The sequence below is a fragment of the Hyperolius riggenbachi genome, chromosome 4, assembly GCF_040937935.1.
Source record: "Hyperolius riggenbachi isolate aHypRig1 chromosome 4, aHypRig1.pri, whole genome shotgun sequence".
Taxonomy (NCBI): Eukaryota; Metazoa; Chordata; class Amphibia; order Anura; family Hyperoliidae; genus Hyperolius; species Hyperolius riggenbachi.
In genome coordinates this window covers 9,108,284-9,113,283 of record NC_090649.1, presented here as the reverse complement: position 1 = coordinate 9,113,283, position 5,000 = coordinate 9,108,284, and the positions used below count along the sequence as shown (strand labels likewise).

The following is a 5,000-nucleotide window of genomic DNA, read 5'->3' as shown; positions in this document are numbered from 1 at the left end:
ATGCTGGTGCAACACACACAGCAAAGGACAGCAATTTGAAGTCTGGAAGATTCCAGGGCAAGGGTGGGAAGGATGAAAAGCTAGGTGGCCATGCAACCATTCCTGCTAACCCAAAGCTTACTTGTGCCCTACAACACATTGGCTTAAGACTTGACCAAATCCAATGCTCCAATATGGGGAAGCTTCTCTGTTTGCTGTTTTTTTTTTTTTTTTTTTTTTTAAGTGCGGTGTCACAGTTCACCCATCTCTTCAACTACAAGAACGGCCCAGGAGTAGTCTTAGCTACCCTAATATGTACGTTACAGCAGGGCCCTTATTACACTTTCTCTTACAGGGCAATGGAAACCGTTTTGCCCATGCGATAAAGCAAGGTGCAAAAATGAATTCATGCCTAGCAGAGGATGGTTTCGATCCATCGACCTCTGGGTTATGGGCCCAGCACGCTTCCGCTGTGCCACTCTGCTTCTGTTTGTATTCAACCTTCAAGTTTAAGAAGGGTACATTAGTTGAAATAGTTACACTACTATATATGTTACAGCAAGGCCCTAATGACACTTTCTCTTAAGGGGCTATGGCCGACAATTGGCCCATATGGTAAGCAAGGTATAAAAACCAACGTACACCTAGCAGAGGATGGTTTCGATCCATCGACCTCTGGGTTATGGGCCCAGCACGCTTCCGCTGCGCCACTCTGCTGCCATACAGTGAATGCTTCATTGTGGGAAAAAGTGGCGTTAAACTTCTTGGAGCAGACTTACTTCCTCACTCCACAAGACACACATACATCCCCATAAAATCATTTAGCAACAACTGCAGGCACAGTCTCTGTGGCGCAATCGGTTAGCGCGTTCGGCTGTTAACCGAAAGGTTGGTGGTTCAAGCCCACCCAGGGACGGCCTTTCCTTTTGTGTTCAACAGTTGTCCGAAGAGAACCCCAGATAGCCATGTAGATTCATTTGAGACACGTTGGAATCTCATTCACGTTCATGAAAAGGGTGAGCAGCATCAAGTTCATGTCTTAGTGATACAACAGACATCCCTGGCAGTGTCTGTGACCAAATGAAGTTTTCTGTACCCCAGAAGCAGCAGTAAAGTATTAGCCGGGGATCGAACCCAAAGCCTGGCGACGGCTGTCAAGCCAAAGAAAGGCAGTTCAAGCCCACCCAAGGACAGGCTCGCTTTAGTGCCTTGCTAGCTATTTGTTTAGAACATTATAGAGTGTCTGCATTAACCACCCTGGCGTTCTATTAAGATCGCCAGGGCAGCTGCATGAGGGTTTTTTTTAAATAAAAAAAAAAATATTTCATGCAGCCAACTGAAAGTTGGCTGCATGAAAGCCCACTAGATGGCGCTCCGGAGGCGTTCTTCTGATCGCCTCCGGCGCCCGGAATAAACAAGGAAGGCCGCAATGAGCGGCCTTCCTTGTTTTGCTTAGATCGTCGCCATAGCGACGAGCGGAGTGACGTCATGGACGTCAGCCGACGTCCTGACGTCTGCCGCCTCCGATCCAGCCCTTAGCGCTGGCCGGAACTATTTGTTCCGGCTGCGCAGGGCTCAGGCGGCTGGGGGGACCCTCTTTCGCCGCTACTCGCGGCGGATCGCCGCAGAGCGGCGGCGATCGGGCAGCACACGCGGCTGGCAAAGTGCCGGCTGCGTGTGCTGCTCTTTATTTCATGTAAATCGGCCCAGCAGGGCCTGAGCGGCACCCTCTGGCGGTAATGGACGAGCTGAGCTCGTCCATACCGCTAAGGTGGTTAAGTGTTGACCATTTAGAAAGAACTTTAAGCTGGCGTAGAGTCTGCTGCACCGGAATGGAACCTCTCCAGAGACTGAGCAGGTGCAGGATGTCCTAACTGTTCAGAGATCTTGTCTTGGTCTTGTCTTCCATGGAATTGTAGGGTGCCAAAAGCAAGCTCACATGCGTTGGCCGGGAATCGAACCCGGGTCAACTGCTTGGAAGGCAGCTATGCTCACCACTATACCACCAACGCTACATGCTGAAACTCGCCTAGCATGTACCATTGCAATATACCCAAGAGAAAAATGAGCTTGCTTATTTGCCTACTTTGCTAGATGTAAGCAGTGGGACACATGGTGATACTGCTTACAGACTTCAATTCAAGACTTCAGAAAGATCATGTGCCCCCCTGGATGATGCTGGTGCAACACACACAGCAAAGGACAGCAATTTGAAGTCTGGAAGATTCCAGGGCAAGGGTGGGAAGGATGAAAAGCTAGGTGGCCATGCAACCATTCCTGCTAACCCAAAGCTTACTTGTGCCCTACAACACATTGGCTTAAGACTTGACCAAATCCAATGCTCCAATATGGGGAAGCTTCTCTGTTTGCTGTTTTTTTTTTTTTTTTTTTTTTTTTAAGTGCGGTGTCACAGTTCACCCATCTCTTCAACTACAAGAACGGCCCAGGAGTAGTCTTAGCTACCCTAATATGTACGTTACAGCAGGGCCCTTATTACACTTTCTCTTACAGGGCAATGGAAACCGTTTTGCCCATGCGATAAAGCAAGGTGCAAAAATGAATTCATGCCTAGCAGAGGATGGTTTCGATCCATCGACCTCTGGGTTATGGGCCCAGCACGCTTCCGCTGTGCCACTCTGCTTCTGTTTGTATTCAACCTTCAAGTTTAAGAAGGGTACATTAGTTGAAATAGTTACACTACTATATATGTTACAGCAAGGCCCTAATGACACTTTCTCTTAAGGGGCTATGGCCGACAATTGGCCCATATGGTAAGCAAGGTATAAAAACCAACGTACACCTAGCAGAGGATGGTTTCGATCCATCGACCTCTGGGTTATGGGCCCAGCACGCTTCCGCTGCGCCACTCTGCTGCCATACAGTGAATGCTTCATTGTGGGAAAAAGTGGCGTTAAACTTCTTGGAGCAGACTTACTTCCTCACTCCACAAGACACACATACATCCCCATAAAATCATTTAGCAACAACTGCAGGCACAGTCTCTGTGGCGCAATCGGTTAGCGTGTTCGGCTGTTAACCAAAAGGTTGGTGGTTCAAGCCCACCCAGGGACGGCCTTTCCTTTTGTGTTCAACAGTTGTCCGAAGAGAACCCCAGATAGCCATGTAGATTCATTTGAGACACGTTGGAATCTCATTCACGTTCATGAAAAGGGTGAGCAGCATCAAGTTCATGTCTTAGTGATACAACAGACATCCCTGGCAGTGTCTGTGACCAAATGAAGTTTTCTGTACCCCAGAAGCAGCAGTAAAGTATTAGCCGGGGATCGAACCCAAAGCCTGGCGACGGCTGTCAAGCCAAAGAAAGGCAGTTCAAGCCCACCCAAGGACAGGCTCGCTTTAGTGCCTTGCTAGCTATTTGTTTAGAACATTATAGAGTGTCTGCATTAAGTGTTGACCATTTAGAAAGAACTTTAAGCTGGCGTAGAGTCTGCTGCACCGGAATGGAACCTCTCCAGAGACTGAGCAGGTGCAGGATGTCCTAACTGTTCAGAGATCTTGTCTTGGTCTTGTCTTCCATGGAATTGTAGGGTGCCAAAAGCAAGCTCACATGCGTTGGCCGGGAATCGAACCCGGGTCAACTGCTTGGAAGGCAGCTATGCTCACCACTATACCACCAACGCTACATGCTGAAACTCGCCTAGCATGTACCATTGCAATATACCCAAGAGAAAAATGAGCTTGCTTATTTGCCTACTTTGCTAGATGTAAGCAGTGGGACACATGGTGATACTGCTTACAGACTTCAATTCAAGACTTCAGAAAGATCATGTGCCCCCCTGGATGATGCTGGTGCAACACACACAGCAAAGGACAGCAATTTGAAGTCTGGAAGATTCCAGGGCAAGGGTGGGAAGGATGAAAAGCTAGGTGGCCATGCAACCATTCCTGCTAACCCAAAGCTTACTTGTGCCCTACAACACATTGGCTTAAGACTTGACCAAATCCAATGCTCCAATATGGGGAAGCTTCTCTGTTTGCTGTTTTTTTTTTTTTTTTTTTTTTTTTAAGTGCGGTGTCACAGTTCACCCATCTCTTCAACTACAAGAACGGCCCAGGAGTAGTCTTAGCTACCCTAATATGTACGTTACAGCAGGGCCCTTATTACACTTTCTCTTACAGGGCAATGGAAACCGTTTTGCCCATGCGATAAAGCAAGGTGCAAAAATGAATTCATGCCTAGCAGAGGATGGTTTCGATCCATCGACCTCTGGGTTATGGGCCCAGCACGCTTCCGCTGTGCCACTCTGCTTCTGTTTGTATTCAACCTTCAAGTTTAAGAAGGGTACATTAGTTGAAATAGTTACACTACTATATATGTTACAGCAAGGCCCTAATGACACTTTCTCTTAAGGGGCTATGGCCGACAATTGGCCCATATGGTAAGCAAGGTATAAAAACCAACGTACACCTAGCAGAGGATGGTTTCGATCCATCGACCTCTGGGTTATGGGCCCAGCACGCTTCCGCTGCGCCACTCTGCTGCCATACAGTGAATGCTTCATTGTGGGAAAAAGTGGCGTTAAACTTCTTGGAGCAGACTTACTTCCTCACTCCACAAGACACACATACATCCCCATAAAATCATTTAGCAACAACTGCAGGCACAGTCTCTGTGGCGCAATCGGTTAGCGTGTTCGGCTGTTAACCAAAAGGTTGGTGGTTCAAGCCCACCCAGGGACGGCCTTTCCTTTTGTGTTCAACAGTTGTCCGAAGAGAACCCCAGATAGCCATGTAGATTCATTTGAGACACGTTGGAATCTCATTCACGTTCATGAAAAGGGTGAGCAGCATCAAGTTCATGTCTTAGTGATACAACAGACATCCCTGGCAGTGTCTGTGACCAAATGAAGTTTTCTGTACCCCAGAAGCAGCAGTAAAGTATTAGCCGGGGATCGAACCCAAAGCCTGGCGACGGCTGTCAAGCCAAAGAAAGGCAGTTCAAGCCCACCCAAGGACAGGCTCGCTTTAGTGCCTTGCTAGCTATTTGTTTAGAACATTAT

The 5,000-nt window shown here is 47.9% G+C and overlaps 3 non-coding genes across 3 annotated transcripts; 1 reads left to right on the top strand and 2 right to left on the bottom strand.

Annotated features, from left to right (window-relative positions):
* The first annotated feature begins 821 nt into the window (after nt 1–821).
* Nucleotides 822–895, top strand: TRNAN-GUU (transfer RNA asparagine (anticodon GUU)). The gene has a single exon. It is a non-coding gene; the product is annotated as a tRNA-Asn (tRNA).
* Nucleotides 896–1,919: 1,024 nt separating this feature from the next.
* Nucleotides 1,920–1,991, bottom strand: TRNAG-UCC (transfer RNA glycine (anticodon UCC)). Its single transcript has one exon. It is a non-coding gene; the product is annotated as a tRNA-Gly (tRNA).
* Nucleotides 1,992–3,548: 1,557 nt separating this feature from the next.
* On the bottom strand, nt 3,549–3,620 carry TRNAG-UCC (transfer RNA glycine (anticodon UCC)). Its single transcript has one exon. It is a non-coding gene; the product is annotated as a tRNA-Gly (tRNA).
* Nucleotides 3,621–5,000: the final 1,380 nt, after the last annotated feature.